This window comes from Somniosus microcephalus, unplaced genomic scaffold (genome assembly GCF_052327205.1).
Source record: "Somniosus microcephalus isolate GS21.2 unplaced genomic scaffold, FLI_Smic_1.0 unresolved_chr4, whole genome shotgun sequence".
Classification (NCBI taxonomy): domain Eukaryota; kingdom Metazoa; phylum Chordata; class Chondrichthyes; order Squaliformes; family Somniosidae; genus Somniosus; species Somniosus microcephalus.
In genome coordinates this window covers 12,234,158-12,246,703 of record NW_028225182.1, presented here as the reverse complement: position 1 = coordinate 12,246,703, position 12,546 = coordinate 12,234,158, and the positions used below count along the sequence as shown (strand labels likewise).

General features: G+C 42.7%; 6 non-coding genes across 6 annotated transcripts; all 6 read right to left on the bottom strand.

Annotated features, from left to right (window-relative positions):
• Nucleotides 1–428: 428 nt before the first annotated feature.
• trnav-uac (transfer RNA valine (anticodon UAC)) lies at nt 429–501 on the bottom strand. Its single transcript has one exon. It is a non-coding gene; the product is annotated as a tRNA-Val (tRNA).
• Nucleotides 502–2,765: 2,264 nt separating this feature from the next.
• Nucleotides 2,766–2,838, bottom strand: trnav-uac (transfer RNA valine (anticodon UAC)). Its single transcript has one exon. It is a non-coding gene; the product is annotated as a tRNA-Val (tRNA).
• A 2,264-nt stretch (nt 2,839–5,102) lies between these two features.
• Nucleotides 5,103–5,175, bottom strand: trnav-uac (transfer RNA valine (anticodon UAC)). The gene has a single exon. It is a non-coding gene; the product is annotated as a tRNA-Val (tRNA).
• A 2,254-nt stretch (nt 5,176–7,429) lies between these two features.
• Nucleotides 7,430–7,502, bottom strand: trnav-uac (transfer RNA valine (anticodon UAC)). The gene has a single exon. It is a non-coding gene; the product is annotated as a tRNA-Val (tRNA).
• Nucleotides 7,503–9,764: 2,262 nt separating this feature from the next.
• Nucleotides 9,765–9,837, bottom strand: trnav-uac (transfer RNA valine (anticodon UAC)). Its single transcript has one exon. It is a non-coding gene; the product is annotated as a tRNA-Val (tRNA).
• Nucleotides 9,838–12,100: 2,263 nt separating this feature from the next.
• On the bottom strand, nt 12,101–12,173 carry trnav-uac (transfer RNA valine (anticodon UAC)). The gene has a single exon. It is a non-coding gene; the product is annotated as a tRNA-Val (tRNA).
• Nucleotides 12,174–12,546: the final 373 nt, after the last annotated feature.

The window sequence follows — 12,546 nt, the reverse complement described above, 5'->3', positions numbered from 1 at the left end:
CAGACAGAAAAGTTTTCTTACTGACGGCCACCCTGCAGATTAATGAATTACATTTCTGAACTTCAGGTCATCAGAGATTCCAGGGATTAAAAGGGAACAAAAGATGAAATGAGCCTCACTGTGGGTCAGTTTTCGCTCACTCAAATGTATCTGATTAGTGAAGCTAAATAAAGATAAATTAAAGAATAAGAGGGAAGCCGCTTAGCCCTATTGACAAGAGAATAATCTCACCATACATCTCTTCCGTTCCCAGTTCTAACGATGGTTAATTGACCTCAAAGGTTCACTATGTATTTTTTTCCACATTACTGACATGTCCTTCTGATAATTTCCAGCATTTTCCGTTTCGAATACAGATTTACAGCAATTTTCTTTTCTCATTTGGAACAAACCCGCTGGCCTTTCATCCACAGCAAGTTTAAACATAATGCTCCCGCCCGGGCTCGAACCAGGGACCTTTCACGTGTAAAGCGAACGTGATAACCACTACACTACGGGAACCGCTGTGCAAATGCGGTCAACACAGGGGAACTGACCAGTGAACACCCTCTGTGCTGATTGGTTCACCTTAAACAGCATCACTCAATATAATGGATGAGCTCACAAAATCAGCCGCAGTGCAGTCTGGTCAACGAATGCCCTCCTTTCTTTATCAACAGAGGAAGAACAGACATGAACGGGAGTCAAACGCCACAACATTTAATTACAGGCACCAATACGAGTAACACATACTTCCACATCATTTCACTAAAAAGTTATTTCACTTGATGTAAACGTTGACTGCATTGTATCTGAAAATGAGCACCGTGTGATATTTTGCTAACTACTGATTCTATTCTCTGCGAGCAGTGACGCAGAGTTTTTCGTAGTGTAGCGGTTGTCACGTTCACGTCAGAAGCGACAAATACCCGGTTCGACTGCTGGCGGAAAAGTTACATTCGCCAGCAGTTTATGCTGTGCATTGACCAATCCTGTTAATTTTTAAAAAAGATGCCCCAGATTTCTGCTTTCATAAGCAATTAAGATTTTAAACGAGGTTCCTAAAATGCAATCTGCAAAATGAAATATGATAAACAGTTCATTACTTACAAAGCGTAAAATGCGTTATTGAAGTGTGTTTCGCCTTTCTTTCATTCTGTAAATTATGGTAATCGGTTATTTAATGGTGATTGCAAAAGATTCAACTTCCAATAGTGGCGGCAAAACGAGCGCTCCTTTGTGATTTGAACCGCGGACTTCTCGGAAATTTAAACAACCACCGAAGTGAAAATCGGACCCCGAGAACGCTGGTTCAAACCTAGCCGAGTGAGGATCTAACCATTGATAAAAGAATTTGTGTGTGTGGCTATTCTTCATGATCAGAGCACCTGAGATCGAGACAGTGTCTTTGCCTTTCCGACCTGTCTTCTGAAGCGCCGCCCGGTCCCACTCCTACAGTTAATGAGCTGTTAGGACGTTAATGTATCCGGGCTGCAGGAGGCCGCCCCAGGCGCAGCAGAGGAGTCCCGGCATTAGTTCTGCGTGGAAACAGTATTTGCCCCTTCTCTCTTCCCCTTCACCATATCCATGTGCTTTTATTTCTCTATTTCTACTCCCGTCTCAGTTTCCTGAATCATAACATGGTGCGGACATTTTTACAGACGCGCTTTTATATTACTTATTGAAAGGACACACAGTTGGAACGATTGAAACTCCAATTTGAATCCTGTCGCTGACCTTGTATTTTCCTATTAATCTTTATTGTTCTGCTTCCACATTCTCAATGAGAAACTTCTCAGCCTCAATTTTTAAATAAAATATGACCGACCTCTTTAGTCCGCGACACGCGAGGGGAGATTCTCTAAATCAGCGCCAACTTTCCCCAAATCCTCCTTAAAGTCCCGCTATCTGTGTCCTATATGGGAAATATCATTGAGAATTACTTCACTCACTGTAACGCTGCCATTTGAAAGGTATAAGTCGCCTGTCAATGCGTATTTTATTTACACTGAACCAAGCATGCAAATTATTCCAATTTTCATATTTAATAAACTTGAATGGAGAAACGGCATTAAATTGCCTCCACCCACTTTCAAACCGTTGAGTTTTCGTGTGTTAGCGGAATGCGATAACCACTACACACCGGAAACACTCCAACACTCGGGTGCACTGCATCGACTCCATAGGAATAGGCCATTCAGCCCCTCGAGCCTGTTGCGCCATTCAATTAGATCAGGACTGGGCTGTATCAACACTTCATTTACCCGCTTTTTTTCCGTAACCCTTAATAACCTTATCCACAAAAATCTATCGACAGTCGCAGCAATCTTGGGCCTAAACGCACTCCTCTCCCGGATCCAGACAGAAAAGTTTTCTTACTGACGGCCACCCTGCAGATTAATGAATTACATTTCTGAACTTCAGGGCATCAGAGATTCCAGGGATTAAAAGGGAACAAAAGATGAAATGAGCCTCACTGTGGGTCAGTTTTCGCTCACTCAAATGTATCTGATTAGTGAAGCGAAATAAAGAAAAATTAAAGAATAAGAGGGAAGCCGCTTAGCCCTATTGACAAGAGAATAATCTCACCATACATCTCTTCCGTTCCCAGTTCTAACGATGGTTAATTGACCTCAAAGGTTCACTATATATTTTTTTCCACATTACTGACATGTCCTCCTGATAATTTCCAGCATTTTCCGTTTCGATTTCAGATTTACAGCAATTTTCATTTCTCATTTGGAACAAACCCGCTGGCCTTTCATCCACAGCAAGTTTAAACATAATGCTCCCGCCCGGGCTCGAACCGGGGACTTTTCGCGTGTAAAGCGAACGTGATAACCACTACACTACGGGAACCGCTGTGCAAATACGGTCAACACAGGGGAACTGACCAGTGAACACACTCTGTGCTGATTGGTTCACCTTAAACAGCATCACTCAATATAAAGGATGAGCTCACAAAATCAGCCGCAGTGCAGTCTGGTCAACGAATGCCCTCCTTTCTTTATCAACAGAGGAAGAACAGACATGAACGGGAGTCAAACGCCACAACATTTAATTACAGGCACCAATACGAGTAACACATACTTCCACATCATTTCACTAAAAAGTTATTTCACTTGATGTAAACGTTGACTGCATTGTATCTGAAAATGAGCACCGTGTGATGTTTTGTTCACTACTGATTCTATTCTCTGCGAGCAGTGACGCAGAGTTTATCGTAGTGTAGCGGTTGTCACGTTCACGTCAGAAGCGAGAAATACCCGGTTCGACTGCTGGCGGAAAAGTTACATTCGCCAGCAGTTTATGCTGTGCATTGACCAATCCTGTTAATTTTTTAAAAAGATGCCCCAGATTTCTGCTTTCATAAGCAATTAAGATTTTAAACGAGGTTCCTAAAATGCAATCTGCAAAATGAAATATGGTAAACAGTTCATTACTTACAAAGCGTAAAATGCGTTATTGAAGTGTGTTTCGCCTTTCTTTCATTCTGTAAATTATGGTAATCGGTTATTTAATGGTGATTGCAAAAGATTCAACTTCCAATAGTGGCGGCAAAACGAGCGCTCCTTTGTGATTTGAACCGCGGACTTCTCGGAAATTTAAACAACCAGCGAAGTGAAAATCGGACCCCGAGAACGCTGGTTCAAACCTAGCCGAGTGAGGATCTAACCATTGATAAAAGAATTTGTGTGTGTGGCTATTCTTCATGATCAGAGCACCTGAGATCGAGACAGTGTCTTTGCCTTTTCGACCTGTCTTCTGAAGCGCCGCCCGGTCCCACTCCTACAGTTAATGAGCTGTTAGGACGTTAATGTATCCGGGCTGCAGGAGGCCGCCCCAGGCGCAGCAGAGGAGTCCCGGCATTAGTTCTGCGTGGAAACAGTATTTGCCCCTTCTCTCTTCCTCTTCACCATATCCATGTGCTTTTATTTCTCTATTTCTACTCCCGTCTCAGTTTCCTGAATCATAACATGGTGCGGACATTTTTACAGACGCGCTTTTATATTACTTATTGAAAGGACACACAGTTGGAACGATTGAAACTCCAATTTGAATCCTGTCGCTGACCTTGTATTTTCCTATTAATCTTTATTGTTCTGCTTCCACATTCTCAATGAGAAACTTCTCAGCCTCAATTTTTAAATAAAATATGACCGACCTCTTTAGTCCGCGACACGCGAGGGGAGATTCTCTAAATCAGCGCCAACTTTCCCCAAATCCTCCTTAAAGTCCCGCTATCTGTGTCCTATATGGGAAATATCATTGAGAATGACTTCACTCACTGTAACGCTGCCATTTGAAAGGTATAAGTCGCCTGTCAATGCGTATTTTATTTACACTGAACCAAGCATGCAAATTATTCCAATTTTCATATTTAATAAACTTGAATGGAGAAACGGCATTAAATTGCCTCCACCCACTTTCAAACCGTTGAGTTTTCGTGTGTTAGCGGAATGCGATAACCACTACACACCGGAAACACTCCAGCACTCGGGTGCACTGCATCGACTCCAGAGGAATAGGCCATTCAGCCCGTCGAGCCTGTTGCGCCATTCAATTAGATCAGGACTGGGCTGTATCAACACTTCATTTACCCGCTTTTTTTCCGTAACCCTTAATAACCTTATCCACAAAAATCTATCGACAGTAGCAGCAATCTTGAGCCTAAACGCGCTCCTCTCCCGGATCCAGACAGAAAAGTTTTCTTACTGACGGCCACCCTGCAGATTAATGAATTACATTTCTGAACTTCAGGGCATCAGAGATTCCAGGGATTAAAAGGGAACAAAAGATGAAATGAGCCTCACTGTGGGTCAGTTTTCGCTCACTCAAATGTATCTGATTAGTGAAGCGAAATAAAGAAAAATTAAAGAATAAGAGGGAAGCCGCTTAGCCCTATTGACAAGAGAATAATCTCACCATACATCTCTTCCGTTCCCAGTTCTAACGATGGTTAATTGACCTCAAAGGTTCACTATGTATTTTTTTCCACATTACTGACTGTCCTCCTGATAATTTCCAGCATTTTCCGTTTCGATTTCAGATTTACAGCAATTTTCTTTTCTCATTTGGAACAAAACCCGCTGGCCTTTCATCCACAGCAAGTTTAAACATAATGCTCCCGCCCGGGCTCGAACCGGGGACTTTTCGCGTGTAAAGCGAACGTGATAACCACTACACTACGGGAACCGCTGTCCAAATCCGGTCAACACAGGGGAACTGACCAGTGACCTCCCTCTCTGCTGATTGGTTCACCTTAAACAGCATCACTCAATATAAAGGATGAGCTCACAAAATCAGCCGCAGTGCAGTCTGGTCAACGAATGCCCTCCTTTCTTTATCAACAGAGGAAGAACAGACATGAACGGGAGTCAAACGCCACAACATTTAATTAGAGGGACAAATACGAGTAACACATCCTTCCACATCATTTCACTAAAAAGTTATTTCACTTGATGTAAACGTTGACTGCATTGTATCTGAAAATGAGCACCGTGTGATGTTTTGTTAACTACTGATTCTATTCTCTGCGAGCAGTGACGCAGAGTTTATCGTAGTGTAGCGGTTGTCACGTTCACGTCAGAAGCGACAAATACCCGGTTCGACTGCTGGCGGAAAAGTTACATTCGCCAGCAGTTTATGCTGTGCATTGACCAATCCGGTTTATTTTTAAAAAAGATGCCCCAGATTTCTGCTTTCATAAGCAATTAAGATTTTAAACGAGGTTCCTAAAATGCAATCTGCAAAATGAAATATGGTAAACAGTTCATTATTTACAAAGCGTAAAATGCGTTATTGAAGTGTGTTTCGCCTTTCTTTCATTCTGTAAATTATGGTAATCGGTTATTTAATGGTGATTGCAAAAGATTCAACTTCCAATAGTGGCGGCAAAACGAGCGCTCCTTTGTGATTTGAACCGCGGACTTGTCGGAAATTTTAACAGCCACCGAAGTGAAAATCGGACCCCGAGAACGCTGGTTCAAACCTAGCCGAGTGAGGATCTAACCATTGATAAAATAATTTGTGTGTGTGGCTATTCTTCATGATCAGAGCACCTGAGATCGAGACAGTGTCTTTGCCTTTTCGACCTGTCTTCTGAAGCGCCGCCCGGTCCCACTCCTACAGTTAATGAGCTGTTAGGACGTTAATGTATCCGGGCTGCAGGAGGCCGCCCCAGGCGCAGCAGAGGAGTCCCGGCATTAGTTCTGCGTGGAAACAGTATTTGCCCCTTCTCTCTTCCTCTTCTCCATATCCATGTGCTTTTATTTCTCCATTTCTACTCCCGTCTCAGTTTCCTGAATCATAACATGGTGCGGACATTTTTACAGACGCGCTTTTATATTACTTATTGAAAGAACACACAGCTGGAACGATTGAAACTCCAATTTGAATCCTGTCGCTGACCTTGTGTTTTCCTATTAATCTTTATTGTTCTGCTTCCACATTCTCAATGAGAAACTTCTCAGCCTCAATTTTTAAATAAAATATGACCGACCTCTTTAGTCCGAGACACGCGAGGGGAGATTCTCTAAATCAGCGCCAACTTTCCCCAAATCCTCCTTAAAGTCCCGCTATCTGTGTCCTATATGGGAAATATCATTGAGAATGACTTCACTCACTGTAACGCTGCCATTTGAAAGGTATAAGTGGCCTGTCAATGCGTATTTTATTTACACTGAACCAAGCATGCAAATTATTCCAATTTTCATGTTTAATAAACTTGAATGGAGAAACGGCATTAAATTGCCTCCACCAACTTTCAAACCGTTGAGTTTTCGTGTGTTAGCGGAATGCGATAACCACTACACACCGGAGCACTCGAGTGCACTGCATCGACTCCATAGGAGGAGGCCATTCAGCCCCTCGAGCCTGTTGCGCCATTCAATTAGATCAGGACTGGGCTGTATCAACACTTCATTTACCCGCTTTTTTTCCGTAACCCTTAATAACCTTATCCACAAAAATCTATCGACAGTAGCAGCAATCTTGAGCCTAAACGCGCTCCTCTCCCGGATCCAGACAGAAAAGTTTTCTTACTGACGGCCACCCTGCAGATTAATTAATTACATTTCTGAACTCCAGGGCATCAGAGATTCCAGGGATTAAAAGGGAACAAAAGATGAAATGAGCCTCACTGTGGGTCAGTTTTCGCTCACTCAAATGTATCTGATTAGTGAAGCGAAATAAAGAAAAATTAAAGAATTAGAGGGAAGCCGCTTAGCCCTATTGACAAGAGAATAATCTCACCGTACACCCCTTCCGTTCCCATTTCTAACGATGGTTAATTGACCTGAAAGGTTCACTATGTATTTTTTTCCACATTACTGACTGACCTCCTGATAATTTCCAGCATTTTCCGTTTCGATTTCAGATTTACAGCAATGTTCTTTTCTCATTTGGAACAAAACCGCTGGCCTTTCATCCACAGCAAGTTTAAACATAATGCTCCCGCCCGGGCTCGAACCGGGGACCTTTCGCGTGTAAAGCGAACGTGATAACCACTACACTACGGGAACCGCTGAGTAAATACGGTCAACACAGGGGAACTGACCAGTGACCACCCTCTGTGCTGATTGGTTCACCTTAAACAGCATCACTCAATATAAAGGATGAGCTCACAAAATCAGCCGCAGTGCAGTCTGGTCAACGAATGCCCTCCTTTGTTTATCAACAGAGGAAGAACAGACATGAACGGGAGTCAAACGCCACAACATTTAATTAGAGGCACAAATACGAGTAACACATACTTCCACATCATTTCACTAAAAAGTTATTTCACTTGATGTAAACGTTGACTGCATTGTATCTGAAAATGAGCACCGTGTGATGTTTTGTTCACTACTGATTCTATTCTCTGCGAGCAGTGACGCAGAGTTTTTCGTAGTGTAGCGGTTGTCACGATCACGTCAGAAGCGACAAATACCCGGTTCGACTGCTGGCGGAAAAGTTACATTCGCCAGCAGTTTATGCTGTGCATTGACCAATCCTGTTAATTTTTAAAAAAGATGCCCCAGATTTCTGCTTTCATAAGCAATTAAGATTTTAAACGAGGTACCTAAAATGCAATCTGCAAAATGAAATATGGTAAACAGTTCATTACTTACAAAGCGTAAAATGCGTTATTGAAGTGTGTTTCGCCTTTCTTTCATTCTGTAAATTATGGTAATCGGTTATTTAATGGTGATTGCAAAAGATTCAACTTCCAATAGTGGCGGCAAAACGAGCGCTCCTTTGTGATTTGAACCGCGGACTTCTCGGAAATTTAAACAACCACCGAAGTGAAAATCGGACCCCGAGAACGCTGGTTCAAACCTAGCCGAGTGAGGATCTAACCATTGATAAAAGATTTGTGTGTGTGGCTATTCTTCATGATCAGAGCACCTGAGATCGAGACAGTGTCTTTGCCTTTTCGACCTGTCTTCTGAAGCGCCGCCCGGTCCCACTCCTACAGTTAATGAGCTGTTAGGACGTTAATGTATCCGGGCTGCAGGAGGCCGCCCCAGGCGCAGCAGAGGAGTCCCGGCATTAGTTCTGCGTGGAAACAGTATTTGCCCCTTCTCTCTTCCTCTTCTCCATATCCATGTGCTTTTATTTCTCTATTTCTACTCCCGTCTCAGTTTCCTGAATCATAACATAGTGCGGACATTTTTACAGACGCGCTTTTATATTACTTATTGAAAGGACACACAGTTGGAACGATTGAAACTCCAATTTGAATCCTGTCGCTGACCTTGTGTTTTCCTATTAATCTTTATTGTTCTGCTTCCACATTCTCAATGAGAAACTTCTCAGCCTCAATTTTTAAATAAAATATGACCGACCTCTTTAGTCCGCGACACGCGAGAGGAGATTCTCTAAATCAGCGCCAACTTTCCCCAAATCCTCCTTAAAGTCCCGCTATCTGTGTCCTATATGGGAAATATCATTGAGAATTACTTCACTCACTGTAACGCTGCCATTTGAAAGGTATAAGTCGGCTGTCAATGCGTACTTTATTTACACTGAACCAAGCATGCAAATTATTCCAATTTTCATATTTAATAAACTTGAATGGAGAAACGGCATTAAATTGCCTCCACCCACTTTCAAACCGTTGAGTTTTCGTGTGTTAGCGGAATGCGATAACCACTACACACCGGAAATACTCCAGCACTCGGGTGCACTGCATCGACTCCATAGGAATAGGCCATTCAGCCCCTCGAGCCTGTTGCGCCATTCAATTAGATCAGGACTGGGCTGTATCAACACTTCATTTACCCGCTTTTTTTCCGTAACCCTTAATAACCTTATCCACAAAAATCTATCGACAGTAGCAGCAATCTTGAGCCTAAACGCGCTCCTCTCCCGGATCCAGACAGAAAAGTTTTCTTACTGACGGCCACCCTGCAGATTAATTAATTACATTTCTGAACTTCAGGGCATCAGAGATTCCAGGGATTAAAAGGGAACAAAAGATGAAATGAGCCTCACTGTGGGTCAGTTTTCGCTCACTCAAATGTATCTGATTAGTGAAGCGAAATAAAGAAAAATTAAAGAATTAGAGGGAAGCCGCTTAGCCCTATTGACAAGAGAATAATCTCACCGTACACCTCTTCCGTTCCCATTTCTAACGATGGTTAATTGACCTGAAAGGTTCACTATGTATTTTTTTCCACATTACTGACTGACCTCCTGATAATTTCCAGCATTTTCCGTTTCGATTTCAGATTTACAGCAATGTTCTTTTCTCATTTGGAACAAAACCGCTGGCCTTTCATCCACAGCAAGTTTAAACATAATGCTCCCGCCCGGGCTCGAACCGGGGACCTTTCGCGTGTAAAGTGAACGTGATAACCACTACACTACGGGAACCGCTGAGCAAATACGGTCAACACAGGGGAACTGACCAGTGACCACCCTCTGTGCTGATTGGTTCACCTTAAACAGCATCACTCAATATAAAGGATGAGCTCACAAAATCAGCCGCAGTGCAGTCTGGTCAACGAATGCCCTCCTTTGTTTATCAACAGAGGAAGAACAGACATGAACGGGAGTCAAACGCCACAACATTTAATTAGAGGCACAAATACGAGTAACACATACTTCCACATCATTTCACTAAAAAGTTATTTCACTTGATGTAAACGTTGACTGCATTGTATCTGAAAATGAGCACCGTGTGATGTTTTGTTCACTACTGATTCTATTCTCTGCGAGCAGTGACGCAGAGTTTTTCGTAGTGTAGCGGTTGTCACGATCACGTCAGAAGCGACAAATACCCGGTTCGACTGCTGGCGGAAAAGTTACATTCGCCAGCAGTTTATGCTGTGCATTGACCAATCCTGTTAATTTTTAAAAAAGATGCCCCAGATTTCTGCTTTCATAAGCAATTAAGATTTTAAACGAGGTACCTAAAATGCAATCTGCAAAATGAAATATGGTAAACAGTTCATTACTTACAAAGCGTAAAATGCGTTATTGAAGTGTGTTTCGCCTTTCTTTCATTCTGTAAATTATGGTAATCGGTTATTTAATGGTGATTGCAAAAGATTCAACTTCCAATAGTGGCGGCAAAACGAGCGCTCCTTTGTGATTTGAACCGCGGACTTCTCGGAAATTTAAACAACCACCGAAGTGAAAATCGGACCCCGAGAACGCTGGTTCAAACCTAGCCGAGTGAGGATCTAACCATTGATAAAAGATTTGTGTGTGTGGCTATTCTTCATGATCAGAGCACCTGAGATCGAGACAGTGTCTTTGCCTTTTCGACCTGTCTTCTGAAGCGCCGCCCGGTCCCACTCCTACAGTTAATGAGCTGTTAGGACGTTAATGTATCCGGGCTGCAGGAGGCCGCCCCAGGCGCAGCAGAGGAGTCCCGGCATTAGTTCTGCGTGGAAACAGTATTTGCCCCTTCTCTCTTCCTCTTCTCCATATCCATGTGCTTTTATTTCTCTATTTCTACTCCCGTCTCAGTTTCCTGAATCATAACATAGTGCGGACATTTTTACAGACGCGCTTTTATATTACTTATTGAAAGGACACACAGTTGGAACGATTGAAACTCCAATTTGAATCCTGTCGCTGACCTTGTGTTTTCCTATTAATCTTTATTGTTCTGCTTCCACATTCTCAATGAGAAACTTCTCAGCCTCAATTTTTAAATAAAATATGACCGACCTCTTTAGTCCGCGACACGCGAGAGGAGATTCTCTAAATCAGCGCCAACTTTCCCCAAATCCTCCTTAAAGTCCCGCTATCTGTGTCCTATATGGGAAATATCATTGAGAATTACTTCACTCACTGTAACGCTGCCATTTGAAAGGTATAAGTCGCCTGTCAATGCGTACTTTATTTACACTGAACCAAGCATGCAAATTATTCCAATTTTCATATTTAATAAACTTGAATGGAGAAACGGCATTAAATTGCCTCCACCCACTTTCAAACCGTTGAGTTTTCGTGTGTTAGCGGAATGCGATAACCACTACACACCGGAAATACTCCAGCACTCGGGTGCACTGCATCGACTCCATAGGAATAGGCCATTCAGCCCGTCGAGCCTGTTGCGCCATTCAATTAGATCAGGACTGGGCTGTATCAACACTTCATTTACCCGCTTTTTTTCCGTAACCCTTAATAACCTTATCGACAAAAATCTATCGACAGTAGCAGCAATCTTGAGCCTAAACGCGCTCCTCTCCCGGATCCAGACAGAAAAGTTTTCTTACTGACGGCCACCCTGCAGATTAATGAATTACATTTCTGAACTTCAGGGCATCAGAGATTCCAGGGATTAAAAGGGAACAAAAGATGAAATGAGCCTCACTGTGGATCAGTTTTCGCTCACTCAAATGTATCTGATTAGTGAAGCGAAATGAAGAAAAATTAAAGAATAAGAGGGAAGCCGCTTAGCCCTATTGACAAGAGAATAATCTCACCATACATCTCTTCGGTTCCCATTTCTAACGATGGTTAATTGACCTGAAAGGTTCACTATGTATTTTTTGCCACATTACTGACTGACCTCCTGATAATTTCCAGCATTTTCCGTTTCGATTTCAGATTTACAGCAATTTTCTTTTCTCATTTGGAACAAAACCCGCTGGCCTTTGATCCACAGCAAGTTTAAACATAATGCTCCCGCCCGGGCTCGAACCGGGGACCTTTCGCGTGTAAAGCGAACGTGATAACCACTACACTACGGGAACCGCTGAGCAAATACGGTCAACACAGGGGAACTGACCAGTGACCACCCTCTGTGCTGATTGGTTCACCTTAAACAGCATCACTCAATATAAAGGATGAGCTCACAAAATCAGCCGCAGTGCAGTCTGGTCAACGAATGCCCTCCTTTTTTATCAACAGAGGAAGAACAGACATGAACGGGAGTCAAACGCCACAACATTTAATTAGAGGCACAAATACGAGTAACACATACTTCCACATCATTTCACTAAAAAGTTATTTCACTTGATGTAAACGTTGACTGCATTGTATCTGAAAATGAGCACCGTGTGATGTTTTGTTCACAATTGATTCTATTCTCTGCGAGCAGTGACGCAGAGTTTTTCGTAGTGTAGC